Below are 17821 nucleotides of genomic sequence, written 5' to 3' on the forward strand. Positions count from 1 at the left end.
ATTACCTGGATGGGAGACTGCCTGGAAATACCAGGTGCCATAGGCTTCTTTTTTTGTTGTTGGCTTTGAACTGTTTTTTTCGCTTGTTTCTCAAGGCGACCATCTTGGCGTTTGTCAAGAGGGTTGGGCGTGTCTTGAAGAGAACGCTTACGGCCACATCACCCTAAAAGCACCCGATCTTGTCTGATTTCAGAGGCTTAGCAGCATCAGGCCTGGTTAGTACCTGGACGGGAGACTGCCTGGGAAGACCAGGTGACATAGAAGGATCTGGCCTGGTTAGTGTCTTGATTGGGAGATCGCCTGGGAATTCCGGATGCCGTAGGATTCTTTTTATGTTGTTGGCTTTGACCTGTTTTTTTTCCCTTGTTTCCCAAGGTGACCATCTTGGCATTTGTCAAGAGGGTTGAGAGTGCACAAAGAAATTGCCTACGGGCACAACACCCTGAAAGCGCCCAATCTCGTTTGGTCTCAGAGGCTAAGCAGGGTTGGGCCTGGTTTGTACCTGGATGAGAGACCTCCTGGGTTTTCCAGATGCCGCAGGCTTCTTTTTATGTTGTTGGCGTTGACTTGTTTTTTTTGTTTGTTTCCCAAAGTGGCCATCTTGGCGTTTGTCAAGAGGGTTGAGCGTGCATTTGATCTCAGAGGCTAAGCAGGGTTGGGACATGGTTAGTACCTGGATGGGAGACCGCCTGGGATTTCTCGATGCCATAGGCTTTAGTTTTAAGTTGTTGGCATTGACTTATTTTTTTATTTTTATTATTCTTTTATTAAGTAGAACAACATAAATATAACAGTCAACCATACAGCATGACCCAGGGTCACAATTACATGCTAACAAAAAATAGGCAGCCAAATATTTCTGGGTTCTCAGAGGGGAGTCCTACAGTTTCATGCAGAAAATAGAGAAACCCCACCTCCGACATGTAGTACAGTATAACTAGTGCAGCTCCGTTCGGACAAATGTAATCATGGAGAACAACTGGGACCACAGCGAGCCAGCTTATCATGACCTACGTGAACTAGAGTAAAATATGAGCCGGTCATGTCCAGAACCCTGGGGTTCTTCTGGGTCCCGAAGGCTAGTAAGGAGACAAGGCATAGTCAAAAGGGAGGACGGGGGAAGAAGAGAGTGCAAAGACGGAGAGAGAGGAGGTGGGGGGATGGCGACGGGGAAAAAAAGAAAAATAAAGACAAAAAGGGAGGGGGGGGAATGCCACCCAGGGCAGACATGGCCTACGTAGGTAAACGTTAGATGTTCAGTCGTTTTCTGGGACGGAGGCACTGCTCACCTCCCGAATGTAGTCTCGAGTACCAGTGAAATACCTCCAGGGCCTCCATGTAACACTAAATGCCTCTTCAGTGTTGTGAAGGGTGGCGGTCAATTCTTCCATCCGGAGAATATGATTGACTTTGGAATACCACAGCACCTTGGATGGGGGCTGAGGCTGCCTCCACAGTGCGGGAATGCAGGCCCGGGCGGCATTCAGGAGTTGCATTGTGAGGGTTTTTTTGTATTTTCGAACAGGCTGTTCGGTCAAGTGTAGAAGGCACGCTACTGGGAACCCAAAAGTTCCTCAAGGTCGGGCATGCCCAGAAAAGGTGTCCCATGGTCCCCATATCTGAATTTCACCTCCAACAAACATCCGGGATCGATCTATCCATTTTATTCAGAAGGTATGGGACTCTATACCAGCGTGAGACTATCTTGTATCTTGATATTGGTTTGCGATGGAAGCTTTATGTACTAAGGTCAGGATCTTCCCTATCTGTTGTGGGGTAAATGTGATGCCTAAGTCCCTCTCCCATTTGTGGATAAATGGTGGGGGTCGACTCCTCCTCCTGACTACTCAATAGTTTGTACAGGAGGGAGAGGGTGTGTCGCACAGGTTCCCTTTTGTGACAGATGGATTCATAGGGTGTCAGGTCTCTAGGAGTGTAGGGGGCCCTTTGTATGGCCAGAAGAAAGTGACAAAGTTTATAAGCACTAAACAAGTCAAGCGGAGGGTCAGAAAGCTCGGCGACAGTTTGCGTGGTCGGGAGCCCTCCCGTGGGCCACACCTCTCCCAGATGCTGTTTCCCCACCACTGTCAACTGTCGCAGTTTCTTGTTGGTAAATCCCGGTGGGAAGTCTGGATTACCTATAACCGGAGTCATTGGTGATGGTAGGGGAGCAATGTGTGTGCAGCGGAACAACCTCCGCACAACAGCCAACCTAGCTCCCACTACGGGGTGACCTCTGAGGTCTTTTGGTAGGGAGGACAGGAGCCACGGGGAGGTCAATAGGGGAATGGATCCATCCTCAATCTCCATCTCCACCCACTGCTTGTGTGGGCCATTACAATGCCAATCAACGACTCTCTCTAGCAGAGTCACTCTGTAGTATTGTCTGAGATCTGGGACACCCAGACCCCCCTTGTCCTTTGGTCTGGCAAGCAATTGCAAACGGGCTTTGGGCAGTTTGCGCGCCCAAATAAAGTCCCGGAGCAGCACCTGTAGTCGTCTGAAAAAAATTGGGGGTAACCGGATCGGTAATGTCTGGAACATGTATAAGATCCGAGGGAGGGCCATCATTTTGAATGCATTACAGCGCCCGAACCAGGTCAGTGTTAAACCATGCCAGTTTCCCAAATCAGATTTCAGTCTATCCAGGAGAGGAACAAAATTAAGCAGGTACAATTGCGCTAAATCCGCTGCGATGTTAACGTATAGATTTTTCAGCCCAGTAGAATGGAAAAGAGGTGCGGAGCCTCTTGGCCTCACCATCCGGGACCGATATATTCAATACAGCCGACTTGGCGCAATTGTTTTTATAGTTTGATAGGCTGCCGTGTCGCTGTAGAGACGCAAGTATTTTGGGAAGCAAAATGTGTGGATTGGAGACGGAAAAAATTAGATCGTCAGCGTACGCCGCAATTTTGTGGTGTGCCGAGGGTTTGGATATGCCAGTAATATTCGGGTCATTCCAAACGTGACACATAAGTGGTTCCAGTGTCAGAATTAAAATTAGGGGAGACCGAGACCACCCCTGCCTCGTCCCATTAGTGATGGGGAAAGAGTCCGAGCACCACTCGGTCACCCGTACCGCTGCCGATGGCGTGGAGTAAAGCGACATTACCCAGCTCATCATGTTGGGGCCAAGACCTATATGTTCCAGGGTGGCCTGCATAAAGTGCCAAGGTGACCATCTTGGCGTTTGTCAAGAGGGTTGAAAGTGCCTGAAGAGATTGCCTACGGGCACATCACCCTGAAAGCACCCGATCTCGTTTGATGTTGGAGGCTAATAGAGTCGGGCCTTGTTAGTACCTGGATGGGAGACCGCCTGGGAATACCAGGTGTCGTAGACTTCTTTTTATGTTGTTGGCGTTGACCTGTTTTTTTTTCGCTTATTTCCCAAAGTGACCATCTTGGTGTTTGTCAAGAGGGTTGAGAGTGCCTGAAGAGATTGCCTATGGCCACATCACTCTGAAAGCACCCAATCTCATCTGATCTTGGAGGCTAAGAAGAGTCGGGCCTGGTTAGTACCTGGATGGGAGACCACCTGGGATTACCAGTTATTGTAGGCTTCTTTTTATGTTGTTGGCGTTGATTCGTTTTCTTTTTTTTGCTTGTTTCCCAAGGTGACCATCTTGGCATTTGTCAAGAGGGTTGAGAGTGCCCAAAGAGATCGCTTACAGCAGCATCACCCTGAAAGAGCCCAATCTCGTCTGATCTCGGATGCTAAACAGTGTCGGGCCTGGTTAGTACCTGGATGGGAGACCGCCTGGGAATACCAGGTGCCATAGGCTTCTGTTTTTTTTGTTTTTTTATTTAGTAGTATGCGACATACAATGCAAAGGCAACTTCACAGAATGTGTGATACAAATAGTTACAAACAAATGATCATATTGCATGGATATCAGAGCCAATGGTAAGACGTCTGAGGAAAATAGCACGTGTACAGCTTTGCGGTCATATCAAGATGAGATTAAAGCTCCATCTCGTTGGGATCCTCTACCACTTAAAATATTATTGATACTAGCCCTGCTACCCTCGAAGAGTTTAGATATCCATAGATAGGGGAAGAGTATTGTGTAGTAGTCAAATGGGGTCGGAACATACCATTTTCTTTTCCCTTTTTTGAGTTAAGAAGGGAAATAGTAGAACTGAAAGGAGGGAGAAGGGGAAAGAGAAGATTGGGGAAGGAAATGGCAGAAAAGGAAAAGAAGGGGTAAGGGGGTGTCGTGGGTAGAGTGGATAGGATGGGGTCCCCTCCCAGGGAGCAAGAGACGCCCTCGGCTCACCAGCTCATCAGCTGTCCAACGTTTGGAACAGCGATCTCCAACAATCACCATGAGCTTACTATGTCTCGCGGAGGTATTCTTCCGAAAAGCGAAACTGGGTCCAGTAGAACCATCTGTTCCCATGCTCCTCCGTTTTATCCCTCATTGTGGCAGTCAGGTCTTCCATTCGTTCAATATCATTTACCCTTGCGAACCACTGGGTCACCATTGGAGCAGATTGCTCTTTCCACTGACTTGGGATGCAGGCCCTAGCTGCATTGAGGAGATGTTTAAGTAAGGACTTATGATAACGCTTTCTCGACATAGGAGTTAGATTGAGAAGAACTGCTGCGGGATCATTGGCTAAGGAAATGTCTGTGAACTTGTGGATGAGTCTCAGGACAGGCTGCCAGAATGTTTGTAATTTAGGGCTTTCCCAGAAAATGTGGAGAATGGGGCCACATTTGGTCCACAGCGACAGGAGCGGTCAGATTGACCGGGGAATATTTTGGCCAACACCACCGGTGTACGATACCAGCGTGTGATCAGCTTATATGAGATCTCCTGACATTTACTGCAGAGTGACGACTTTTGGGCGAAAAAGAGTATTCTATCCTTCTGTGGTTTGGAGAATGTAGTTTGTAAGTCCCTTTTCCATTTAGCTAGGAAGGGTGGATCCGTGGAGGATTGTGCGTCTGTCAGGATTTGGTAGGACCTAGAGAGGGAACCACGAACTGGGCCATCATAAAGGCAAAGTTCCTCGAAGGGGTGGAATTGTCTAGAGAAGAACGAATGGTTAGGTAGTGATCCGAGGAAATGGATTAGCTGTCTAGCTCTCCAGCTATCCAATGCAACAGGTACTTGCTCTAGCAGTATGGTCCCCACGGGAATCAAGCCCGTGGGTCCAAGAAATAGGGCTGCTCTCAGAAGCCCTTTCGGGGCTTGCCTGGTAAAGGCCTGGTCAGACAGGCCCGGAGGGAATCTAGGATGTCCAATAATTGGGGTCATAGGAGAAGGGAAGTTAGTCAGGTGGGAAAGGTGAAAAAAACTATCCATCTCGGCGAGCGAGGGGCCAATTAACGGGTGAGTAGTCACACAGGGCTCCAATGGCCTCCCCGCCCAAGGCAGACCAGCCAGTGGAACCCGCGCCATCTCCTGCTCTAGCTTGACCCATAGCTTCAGTTCCCCATGCCGGTGTCTTATCACATATGGTCCCCCATCGGATAGTGTCCGCTGTGTACTGCGCATTCCGAAAATTGCCGAGCATGAACGGCGCCTGCGCACTGAGTCCAGGTTCTATCCCCACTATCCAAGTGGACATAGAGTAAGAATATAAAAGAGCCGAGCGCAGCGAGGCAAAGCCCGAAGCGTGGCGAGCTAAGCTCGCCTGCAAGGGACCCTCTAATATTCACAACCCTATGTCCGCTTGGATGGTGGGGCTACCACCTCCACTCACCGCGCAGGCGGCGTTCAGCTTTGGAGATTTTCCGAAGCTTCGTCTGCTCCGTACTGTGCATGCGCAGTACGGCGTGGACACTATATCATGACCGGACAGTATATGGCAGAACACCGGCACCAGTCAACCACCGGTGTCATGTGCGTCGCTGTGTAATATAGAGCAGGGTCCGGGAAGCCAATACCTCCCCGCAATTTCGGTCGCAATAGCATTGCCCTACCAATACGCATATGTTTTCCGCGCCAGAGGAACTTGATAAAGATTGAGCGAACCGCATGAAAGAAAGTCTGGGGTATTTTGATAGGTAAGGCTTGTAGTAGATACAGAAGTCGTGGCATCGTGTTCATCTTCAACACATTACAGCGTCCGAACCATGACAGAGCTAGTGGGTCCCATCTTTTAAGGTCCGCTGTAAGCCCATAGGCTTCTTTTTATGTTGTTGGCTTTGACCTGTTTTTTTTGCTTGTTTCTCAAGGCGACCATCTTGGCGTTTGTCAAGAGGGTTGGGCGTGTCTTGAAGAGAACGCTTACGGCCACATCAACCTGAAAGCACCCGATGTCGTCTGATTTCAGAGGCTAAGCAGCGTCAGGCCTGGTTAGTACCTGGATGGGAGACTCCCTGGGAAGACCAGGTGCCATAGAAGGATCTGGTCTGGTTAGTGACTTTTTTTTTTTTTAATTCTTTATTTACGGATTGCAGGTAATACAGAGACAAACTGTAAAAGACATAGATCCCTCAGTTTTCCAGGTTAACAAAAATACATAGTTAATACTTTGTGGGGGACCGGGGGAAACCTAACAACTTATGTCAGCAGCAGCCCCAGCCGTGGCTAGGCCACCACGTTATCCCACTCTAATGATCTGGCACCCCAGTGTCTACTTATAAACCAGGGCAGTCCCCGGGGCGATCCCCCTCAAGGCCCAAACTGAGGGGCCTCTAACATCGGTCACCTTCATTCTACTGGTCAAAGAGCTCAGCCGGGACCACCCCGAGGGCCGCCAACCCCTGGCTGGGAAATCGAGGGAACAAAACGAAAAGATCCTTGCAATCACCATGTATTTTAATTATACTTGGGAGTTAGGGGGTAGGGAAAGAGGGGGGAGCAAATGGGCAGGAGAAGGGTATGGGGGTAGAAAGAATGAAAGTTATAGGGGGCTAACAGTGCTACGAGGCAGACGGGGGAGAGAGTGAACCAGGGTGGTATACGAGAAGGGAGAGAAAGAAAGAGGACTCCGATGGGTTCCCGCGACCGGACCCTTCCCTCTATACACGTGCCAGAGCCTACAGATAGGATCTGTATGCATCGGAAAACCTGAACAGGCTCCAAGACAACCAACGAGCAGTGTGCTCTTCCTCCCTGTCGCCTAACGCTGATGTGAGCTGTTCCATACGGTAGATGTCGCAAACTCTTGCAAACCAGTGAGACACCAGTGGAGCGGCCTGCTGTTTCCACATGCTAGGTATACATGCCTTGGCCCCACTCAGAAGATGTTTTAAGAGAGATTTATGGTACTTCTTGCTCGAGAGTGGGGTCAGATTGAGGAAGATCGCAGCTGCGTTGTTCTGGAGATCAATAGCCGTGAGGTCAAAAATGATATTGAGAACCTGTCTCCAGAAATGGGCCAGTTGAGGGCATTCCCAGAAGATATGTAGTAACGTGCCGGCTTGTTCACCGCATCTCCAGCACAAAGGGCTGTGACCGGGAAACATAGCCGCCAGGACAGTGGGGGTCCTGTACCATCGGGTCAAAATTTTATAAGCTATTTCCTGGTATTTACTACATAGGGATGACTTGTGCGCAAAAAGAAGCACGCGGTTCTTCTGGTCTGGCGAGAGCCGGACATGCAGGTCTCGCTCCCATTTTTCCACGAACACCAGGTTACCCTGGGAGAGTTGGTCCAGTAGGATGCGATATGACAGGGAAAGAGACCCTCGGGTCGGTTCCTCTCCTGAGCATACCTCCTCAAACGATGTTAGGGGTCTGCGGAATTCGCCACTGTTTGGCAAAGATTTCAAGAAGTGGGAGAGTTGGGCAAGCTTCCACTGTCCCAGGGCCGTGGTTGCTAACGCCTCGTACATAGTGGAGACCGCTGTCCACGTCCTAGGGCCAAGAAAAGAAGAGGCCCGCACAAGGTCCCGGTCAGGGTCGAGGCGGAAAGACTTTTCCGTCATGCCGGGTTCAAAGCGTGGGTGTCCAATAATAGGAGTCATGGGCGAAGGGAAACTGGGCACGCCCGTCAGGGTAAAATATCTGTCTAGCTCTTGTAACGTTGGCTCAATGAGTGGGTGTGCCCACGTCGCTCCCGACCAGCCCGGTCCACTCCAGGGCAAACCCTCAAGTGGAAATGGTACGGATTCACGCTCCAGACGAACCCACAGCTTATCCTTCAGGTGTCTGCACCAGTCAACTACTCTGTTCATGTGCACCGCCGTATATTACCATGCCGGATCTGGGAGGCCAATCCCTCCCTTGTCTTTTGGTCTGAGCAGTAATGTTCGGCTGAGTCTTGGAGGCCTGCCCTGCCATACGTATCGAATAAAGATGGAGCGCATGGCTTTAAAAAATGATTGGGGGATTTTTATCGGTAAGGCTTGTAATAGATACAAGAGTCTGGGCATTACATTCATTTTGAGCACATTGCATCTCCCAAACCAAGAGGTCGCCAACTTTGACCACCTCTCTAGATCTACGGCAACATATTTTAGAAGCGGTTGGAAATTCAATTGGAAAATCAGATGTGGGTCCGGGGGAACCAGCGACGGGAGGTTTGCCGAAGCTAGGTACTCGTCAATGGCCGCTGTGCCGGCCTGGAGGGCGTCTCCTGAGTCCCGGGGGTGCAAGTTATAAAGGACTTCATAGAAAGATCGGAAACACTCCGCTATCTCCCGTGAATCATGAAGCTTGGCACCCGAAGGGGAGGTTATGGTTGGAATGAAGGACGCGTTGCGTTGGGCACGCAGGGAGTTCGCTAGGGACCTACTACACTTGACTCCATATTCATAATACGTCCTGCGGACCCACATGAGTCTGGTTCTAGCCTGAAAGAGAGAGAAATCTCTGATTTGTTCTCTAAGATCTCTCACCTCCACCTCCAGCGCAGCAGTCGGCTGGGATTTGTGTCGTTGTTCACACGCATGCAACTTGGCAATAAGTTTGGAGAGAGCCTCAGTTTTGGCCACTTTGAGTCTATGACCATGTTTAATAAGAATGCCCCTAATGTAGCATTTATGAGCCGCCCATAACATGAGGGGGTTGGAAACAGAATCACGGTTATGATCAAAGTAACTTTCTAATTCCCTAAGCAGGTCTGCGTGGGTCTCAGGGTCCTTCAGGAGAGACTCGTTCAGTCTCCACCAGGACTGACCACGCGACTCCTGTTGTAGCTTCAGCATCAAAGAAATCGGGGCATGGTCAGACAGGGCTATGTGGCCTATCTGAGCGTCTGTGACCGCCGGGATAGCATTGTGGGCGACTAAAAACATATCTATACGTGAGTAAGAACCACGAGCGGTGGAAAAGAACGTATAGTCCCTATCCTGTGGGTGAAGCGTACGCCACACATCGATCAGTCGGTGGGAGTGTAGCAGGTCTCTTATGTGTGAACGCGTTCTCGCAGAAATCGCAAAGGTGCCCGATGATGAGTCTCTGCGGGGGTCCAAGGTGAGGTTAAAGTCCCCCCCAATGATCAAAGTACCCTCTGAGAATGCAGCCAGGGCATCCAAGGATGCTTCTAAGGCCGGCAGCTGGTCCACATTCGGCATGTATAGGTTGGCAAGAGTAAAAGTTTGCGAGTGGAGAGTTCCCTTAATGAAGAGATATCTCCCTTCACTATCGGCTTGGACAGCTAACAGGCGCCACGGCAAGTTTTTAGCAAGAAGAACACACACTCCTCTCGATTTGGAAGTAGGGGACGTGCTGTGGTGGGCCAGGGGGAAGTGCTTACTATAAAGCCGTGGTATTTGGTCTGTCCTGAAATGGGTCTCCTGGAGGAAAACTATTTGGGGCTTCATCCGCCACAATTCTGTTAGGCAGCTGGACCTTTTTTCAGGTACATTCAGCCCTTTCACATTACAGGAAACCAGCTTCAGGGCCATGACGGCAGTGGTACCCGGCCGGCGGTCCCCACCAGAGTCAGTAGTAGATATAGAGTTCAAGCACAGAGGAAGAGGAGGAGAAAAAGGAAAAGCAGTAACGAAGCGGAGAAGGTCCGGAGTTAGTAGGGAGGAGGAGGGTAGGAGGGGTGGGGATAGATCGGGGAATTGCTAAAGCTCCTATCGGAGAGAACCTGCCGGTTAGGGCAGAGGGGCCTAGTGGGGGAAGAGGTAAGGCACTGCAGAGGGAGGAACTCGTCGGTGCAGTACCCCTCCAGCATCCCATGGTCCATGCAGTCGCAATCGGGCGTGCACGGAGCTTCTTTGGCATCTTAACTACGACATCAAACGCATTATAGAACATCACTGCAGCAGGTATCGGGCAGTTAACAACAGTAGAACAGTGCATAATTAGACCAACATATTAAACTTTTCAACACAGAGTATAGATAACTTTATACCACCCAGGCACCCACCCCTCCCCCCCCCCAGAAAAAAAAAAAAGGAAAAAAAGGGGGGGGGGGGGAGGAGGAGAGGGGGAGGGAGCAGGAACGCCGCCCAGGGGCACCCGGGGGCACCACCAGGCAGTCCAAAAACACAAAGAGCGCCGAGACTAGGGCACCTGTAGATAAACAGTAACGAGAATGGTGAACAGTACCGCCAATAACTCAGGGCTTCGTCCAGGAAGCGCAGTGTCCAACTCTGTTCTTCCAATGTCCTTCCTCTCCCCTAGCTGGGGCGCTGGGAACAATGGCCCGTGGCATGGTAAACAACACAAAGCTGGATACTCCAGCCGTCTATGTTGGTAGAGAAAAAGAAAACAAAAAAAAAAGGGTATAACACAGGAATAACGGAAAATTACTGTACTCTCTCAGGGTTCACGATCTTGAGGGGCCTGCGATCTCTGATGTTGGGATCGACGGTGGCGTCTCACTCTCTGTTGCCTGGTTGAGGGGTTGTTCGTCGGGGCCACTGCTCCCTGGGGGACAACAGGAGCCAACCAGTCGGGGACCTGAACTGAGGGCAGGCCCAAAGCCTCCAGAAAGGACGGGACCTCCGAAGGGTGTCGTAGCGCAAGGGGCCTCCCATTTTTGCGCACTATAAGGTGAAACGGATGGCCCCACTTGTATGGAATCCTCCGTTCAGTTAGGTGTTCCAGAAGGGGTCGCAGACAGCGTCTCATCTGGAGGGTCTTGCGGGATACATCTGGCAGAAGGGTGACTTGGGCCCCGTCAAAATCAATGCTGCCTTTGCGCCACGCCGCTTGCAGGACATCCTCCCTAACTGAGTAATTGTGGAGACAGCATAAAACGTCACGTGGCCGGTTCTCTGTGGGGCTCCTGGGGCCCAGGGTCCTGTGGACTCTATCAATGGCTATTACTGTGTCAGCAGCGCGGTCCAGACAGGCGTTAAATATAGCTGTAACTGTGGCTTTGAGGTCTGCCTGGCCAGCGGCTTCGGGCAAGTCTCTGATCCTGATGTTGCGTCTGCGGTTGCGATTCTCAAGGTCATCCACTAGGAGTTGCAACTGTGTGACTCTTTCAGCAAGGGTATCATGTGCGGCTTGCAGGCCAGAAACATCAGTGGTCAGGGAGGTCACATCCGATGCCAGGGTGGTCACCCGCTCGTTCGTAGCCGACACGTCACGTTTGACCCCTGCGATTTCATGTCGCAAGGTCGTTTCAATCCTGGCTGCCATACAGCTAAAGTCTGCTTTAGTGGGAAGGTTTTGGAGTAAAGCTAGGATGGCCTTGTCCCCCAATAATGCCGGTGCTGGTGGCAGCGGTGGGTCCCCCTGTGTGTCTGAGGCGAGAGCAGCCTGGCCATTCGGTCCTGGGATGAGGCTTCCACTGCGGGAGGGTCTCTGGGACAGTTGGGAGTTGTGAGGGAACCAGGGTGGCAGGCCGCTATGGTCCGGGCTGTCAAGCGAGGCCATGGACAGTGAGCGGGGGAGACACGGGGACAAGTCACTAGGCGGGGAGAACGGGGGCATGTCGTGTCCCTGCATAGCAGTCTGCTCACCTTCCCTCTGTACCGCGTGTCCTGGAGTGCCGGAGGCCGCGGGCGCCATCTTGGCTGGATCCGGCGTGGAGGCCGGAGGCTGCAGCGGGACCAAGTACCTGTCCATGGCAGCAGCGGCGGACCCCGCTCGGCTGGCTGTGTTCCGCCGAAGCGCGGGGATGTCGGCGATGCCGAAATATGCGACCAGACTGTGGTAAAGGGGTGTGGAAGGGTCACGGACCGGGAGCTCCGGAAAAGAGCGTCCTCACTCCTTCATGCCTAGGTCACGCCCACCCTGGTTAGTGTCTTGATTGGGAGATCGCCTGGGAATACTGGATGCCGTAGGCTTCTTTTTATGTTGTTGGCTTTGACCTGTTTTTTTTAGCTTGTTTCCCAAGGTGACCATCTTGGCCTTTGTCAAGAGGCTTCAGAGTGCCCAAAGAGAGTGCCTACGGCCAAATCACCTATATAGTATCTTATATATAATAACTAAAAATATTATTTATTATTATAGATATAGATATATAGTATAGTGATTTGGCCGTAGGCACTCTCTTTGGGCACTCTGAAGCCTCTTGACAAAGGCCAAGATGGGTTGAGAGTGCCTGAAGAGATTGCCCATGGCCACATCACTCTGAAAGCACCCAATCTCGTCTGATCTTGGAGGCTAAGAAGAGTCGGGCCTGGTTAGTACCTGGATGGGAGACCACCTGGGAATACCAGTTATTGTAGGCTTCTTTTTATGTTGTTGGCGTTGATTCGTTTTTTTTTTTTTTGCTTGTTTCCCAAGGTGACCATCTTGGCATTTGACAAGAGGGTTGAGAGTGCCCAAAGAGATCACTTACAGCAGCATCACCCTGAAAGAGCCCTATCTCTTCTCTTCTCTGAGGCTAAGAAGGGTTGGGCCTAGTGGGTACCTGGATGGGAGATGGCGTTGGAATACCAGGTGCCGTATTCTTCTTTTTATGTTGTTGAAATTGACCTGTTTTTTTTCGCTTGTGTCTCAAGGTGACTATCTTGGCATTTGTCAAGAGGGTTGAGAATGCCCAAAGAGATTGCCTATGGGCACATAACCCTGAAAGCGCCCGATCTCCTCTGATCTCAGAAGGTAAACAGGGTTGGGCCTTGCTAGTACCTGGATTGGAGACCACCTGGGAATACTAGGTGCTGTAGGCTTCCTTTTATGTTGTTGGCCTTGACCTGTTTTTTTTTCCACTTGTTTCCCAAGGTGACCATCTTGGCTTTTGTCAAGAGGGTTGAAAGTGCCTGAAGAGATTGCCTACGGGCACATCACCCTGAAAGCACCCGATCTCGTTTGATGTTGGAGCCTAAGAAGAGTCGGGCCTTGTTAGTACCTGGATGGGAAACCGCCTGGGAATACCAGGTGTCGTAGACTTCTTTTTATGTTGTTGGCGTTGACCTGTTTTTTTTTCGCTTGTTTCCCAAAGTGACCATCTTGGTGTTTGTCAAGAGGGTTGAGAGTGCCTGAAGAGTTTGCCTATGGCCACATCACTCTGAAAGCACCCAATCTCGTCTGATCTTGGAGGCTAAGAAGAGTCGGGCCTGGTTAGTACCTGGATGGGAGACCACCAGGGAATACCAGTTATTGTAGGCTTCTTTTTATGTTGTTGGCGTTGATTAGTTTTTTTTTTTTTGCTTGTTTCCCAAGGTGACCATCTTGGCATTTGTCAAGAGGGTTGAGAGTGCCCAAAGAGATCGCTTACAGCAGCATCACCCTGAAAGAGCCCTATCTCTTCTCTTCTCTGAGGCTAAGAAGGGTTGGGCCTAGTTAGTACCTGGATGGGAGATGGCGTTGGAATACCAGGTGCCGTATTCTTCTTTTTATGTTGTTGACATTGACCTGTTTTTTATCGCTTGTATCTCAAGGTGACTATCTTGGCATTTGTCAAGAGGGTTGAGAATGCCCAAAGAGATTGCCTATGGGCACATAACCCTGAAAGCACCCGATCTCCTCTGATCTCAGAAGCTAAACAGGGTTGGGCCTTGCTAGTACCTGGATTGGAGACCACCTGGGAATACTAGGTGCTGTAGGCTTCTTTTTATGTTGTTGGCCTTGACCTGTTTTTTTTTTCACTTGTTTCCCAAGGTGACCATCTTGGCGTATGTCAAGAGGGTTGAGAGTGCCCGAAGAGATTACCTATGGCCCCATCACCCTGAAAGCACCCAATCTCGTCTGATCTCGGATGCTAAACAGTACGCTAAACAGTACCTGGATGGGAGACTGCCTGGGAATACCAGGTGCCATAGGCTTCTTTTTTTTTTTTTTTTATTTAGTAGTATGCAACATACAATGCAAAGGCAACTTCACAGAATGTGTGATACAAATAGTTACAAACAAACGATCATATTGCATGGATATCAGAGCCAATGGTAAGAAGTCAGAGGAGAATAGCATGTGTACAGCTTTGCGGTCATATCAAGATGAGATTAAAGCTCCATCTCGTTGGGATCCTCTACCACTTAAAATATTATTGATACTAGCCCTGCTATCCTCGAAGAGTTTAGATATCCATAGATAGGGGAAGAGTATTGTGTAGTAGTCAAATGGGGTCGGAACATACCATTTTCTTTTCCCTTTTTTGAGTTAAGAAGGGAAATAGTAGAACTGAAAGGAGGGAGAAGGGGAAAGAGAAGATTGGGGAAGGAAATGGCAGAAAAGGAAAAGAAGGGGTAAGGGGGTGTCGTGGGTAGAGTGGATAGGATGGGGCCCCCTCCCAGGGAGCAAGAGACACCCTCGGCTCACCAGCTCATCAGCTGTCCAACGTTTGGAACAGCGATCTCCAACGATCACCATGAGCTTACTATGTCTCGCGGAGGTATTCTTCCGAAAAGCGAAAACTGGGTCCAGTAGAACCATCTGTTCCCATGCTCCTCCGTTTTATCCCTCATTGTGGCAGTCAGGTCTTCCATTCGTTCAATATCATTTACCCTTGCGAACCACTGGGTCACCATTGGAGCAGATTGCTCTTTCCACTGACTTGGGATACAGGCCCTAGCTGCATTGAGGAGATGTTTAAGTAAGGACTTATGATAACGCTTTCTCGACATAGGAGTTAGATTGAGAAGAACTGCTGTGGGATCATTGGCTAAGGAAATGTCTGTGAACTTGTGGATGAGTCTCAGGACAGGCTGCCAGAATGTTTGTAATTTAGGGCATTCCCAGAAAATGTGGAGAATGGTGCCAGCCTGTTGCCCACAGCGACAGCAGCGGTCAGATTGACCGGGGAATATTTTGGCCAACACCACCGGTGTACGATACCAGCGTGTGATCAGCTTATATGAGATCTCCTGATATTTACTGCAGAGTGACGACTTATAGGCGAAAAAGAGTATTCTGTCCTTCTGTGGTTTGGAGAATGTAGTTTGTAAGTCCCTTTTCCATTTAGCTAGGAAGGGTGGATCCGTGGAGGATTGTGCGTCTGTCAGGATTTGGTAGGACCTAGAGAGGGAACCACGAACTGGGCCATCATCCAGGCAAAGTTCCTCGAAGGGGTGGAATTGTCTAGAGAAGAACGAATGGTTAGGTAGTGATCCGAGGAAATGGATTAGCTGTCTAGCTCTCCAGCTATCCAATGCAACAGGTACTTGCTCTAGCAGTATGGTCCCCATGGGAATCAAGCCCGTGGGTCCAAGAAATAGGGCTGCTCTCAGAAGCCCTTTCGGGGGGCTTGCCTGGTAAAGGCCTGGTCAGACAGGCCCGGAGGGAATCTAGGATGTCCAATAATTGGGGTCATAGGAGAAGGAAAGTTAGTCAGGTGGGAAAGGTGAAAAAAACTATCCATCTCGGCGAGCGAGGGGCCAATTAACGGGTGAGTAGTCACACAGGGCTCCAATGGCCTCCCCGCCCAAGGCAGACCAGTCAGTGGAACCCGCACCATCTCCTGCTCTAGCTTGACCCTTAGCTTCAGTTCCCCATGCCGGTGTCTTATCACATATGGTCCCCCATCGGATAGTGTCCGCTGTGTGCTGCGCATGCGCAGTACACAGCAACACAGATTCCGAAAATTGCCGAGCATGAACGGCGCCTGCGCACTGAGTCCAGGTTCTATCCCCACTATCCAAGTGGACATAGAGTAAGAATATAAAAGAGCCGAGCGCAGTGAGGCCGAGCCCGAAGCGTGGCGAGCGAAGCTCGCCTGCGAGGGGCCCTCTAATATTCACAACCCTATGTCCGCTTGGATGGTGGGGCTACCGTTCGGCTTCGGAGATTTTCCGAAGCTTCGTCTGCTCCGTACTGGGCATGCGCAGTACGGCGCAGACACTATATCATGGCCGGACAGTATATGGCAGAACACCAGCACCAGTCAACCACCGGTGTCATGTGCGTCGCTGTGTAATATAGAGCAGGGTCCGGGAAGCCAATACCTCCCCGCAATTTCGGTCGCAACAGCATTGCCCTACCAATACGCATATGTTTTCCGCGCCAGAGGAACTTGATAAAGATTGAGCGAACCGCATGAAAGAAAGTCTGGGGTATTTTGATAGGTAAGGCTTGTAGTAGATACAGATGTTGTGGCATTGCGTTCATATTACAGCATCCGAACCATGACAGAGCTAGTGGGTCCCATCTCTTAGGGTCCGCTGTAAGCCCATAGGCTTCTTTTTATGTTGTTGGCTTTGACCTGTTTTTTTTGCTTGTTTCTCAAGGCGACCATCTTGGCGTTTGTCAAGAGGGTTGGGCGTGTCTTGAAGAGAATGCTTACGGCCACATCAACCTGAAAGCACCCGATCTTGTCTGATTTCAGAGGCTAAGCAGCGTCAGGCCTGGTTTGTACCTGGATGGGAGACTGCCTGGGAAGACCAGGTGCCATAGAAGGATCTGGTCTGGTTAGTGTCTTGATTGGGAGATCGCCTGGGAATACTGGATGCCGTAGGCTTCTTTTTATGTTGTTGGCTTTGACCTGTTTTTTTTAACTTGTTTCCCAAGGTGACCATCTTGGCCTTTGTCAAGAGGCTTCAGAGTGCCCAAAGAGAGTGCCTACGGCCAAATCACCCTGAAAGAGTCCAATCTCATCTGATCTCTGAGGCTAAGCAGCAATGGGCCTGGTTAGTACCTGGATGGGAGACAGCTTGGGAATACCAGGTGCCGTAGGCTTCTCATTATGTTGTCGGCGTTGACCTGTTTTATTTTCCCTTGTTTCCCAAGGTGACCATCTTGGCATGTGTCCAGAGGGTTGAGAGTGCACAAAGAAATTGCCTACGAGCACAACACCCTGAAAGCGCCCAATCTCGTTTGGTCTCAGAGGCTAAGCAGGGTTGGGCCTGGTTTGTACCTGGATGGGAGACCGCCTGGGTTTTCCAGATACCGCAGGCTTATTTTTATGTTGTTGGTGTTGACCTGTTTTTTTCGCTTGTTTCCCAAAGTGATCATCTTGGCATTTGTCAAGAGGGTTGAGAGTGCCTAAAGAGATCGCTTACAGCCGCATCACCCTGAAAGCACCCTATCTCTTCTGATCTCAGAGGCTAAGAAGGGTTGGGCCTAGTTAGTACTTGAATGGGAGACGGCCTTGGAATACTAGGTGCCGTAGTCTTCTTTCTATGTTGTTGGCGTTGACCTGTTTTTTTTCGCTTGTTTCCCAGGGTGACTATCTTGGCATTTTTCAAGAGGGATGAGAGTGCCCAAAGAGATTGCCTATGGGCACATCACCCTGAAAGCGCCCAATCTCCGCTGATCTCAGAGGCTAGAAAGGGTCGCGCCTTGTTAATACCTGGATGGGAGACCGTCTGGAAATACTAGGTGCGGTAGGCTTCTTTTTATGTTGTTGGCGTTGACTTGTTTTTTTTTGTTTGTTTCCCAAGGTGACCATCTTGGCGTTTGTCAAGAGGGTTGAGCGTGCCTGAAAAAATCTACTATGGCTGCATCACCCTGAAAGAGCCAAATCTCATTTGATCTCAGAGGCTAAGCAGGGTTGGGACTTGGTTAGTACCTGGATGGGAGAACGCCTGGGATTTTTCGATGCCATAGGCTTTTTTTAAGTTGTTGGCATTGAC

The 17821-nt window shown here is 50.1% G+C and overlaps 7 pseudogenes; all 7 read left to right on the forward strand.

Annotated features, from left to right (window-relative positions):
* The first annotated feature begins 3444 nt into the window (after window positions 1–3444).
* On the forward strand, window positions 3445–3563 carry LOC143947610 (5S ribosomal RNA; annotated as a pseudogene).
* A 103-nt stretch (window positions 3564–3666) lies between these two features.
* LOC143949298 (5S ribosomal RNA) lies at window positions 3667–3785 on the forward strand (annotated as a pseudogene).
* An 8640-nt stretch (window positions 3786–12425) lies between these two features.
* On the forward strand, window positions 12426–12544 carry LOC143947431 (5S ribosomal RNA; annotated as a pseudogene).
* Window positions 12545–12866: 322 nt separating this feature from the next.
* LOC143949224 (5S ribosomal RNA) lies at window positions 12867–12985 on the forward strand (annotated as a pseudogene).
* A 320-nt stretch (window positions 12986–13305) lies between these two features.
* On the forward strand, window positions 13306–13424 carry LOC143946966 (5S ribosomal RNA; annotated as a pseudogene).
* A 321-nt stretch (window positions 13425–13745) lies between these two features.
* On the forward strand, window positions 13746–13864 carry LOC143948415 (5S ribosomal RNA; annotated as a pseudogene).
* A 2942-nt stretch (window positions 13865–16806) lies between these two features.
* LOC143949788 (5S ribosomal RNA) lies at window positions 16807–16925 on the forward strand (annotated as a pseudogene).
* Window positions 16926–17821: the final 896 nt, after the last annotated feature.

The sequence above is a fragment of the Lithobates pipiens genome, unplaced genomic scaffold (assembly GCF_037356315.1).
Source record: "Lithobates pipiens isolate NorthernLeopardFrog02 unplaced genomic scaffold, aLitPip1_a1.2 Scaffold_30, whole genome shotgun sequence".
In the NCBI taxonomy this organism is placed as follows: Eukaryota; Metazoa; Chordata; class Amphibia; order Anura; family Ranidae; genus Lithobates; species Lithobates pipiens.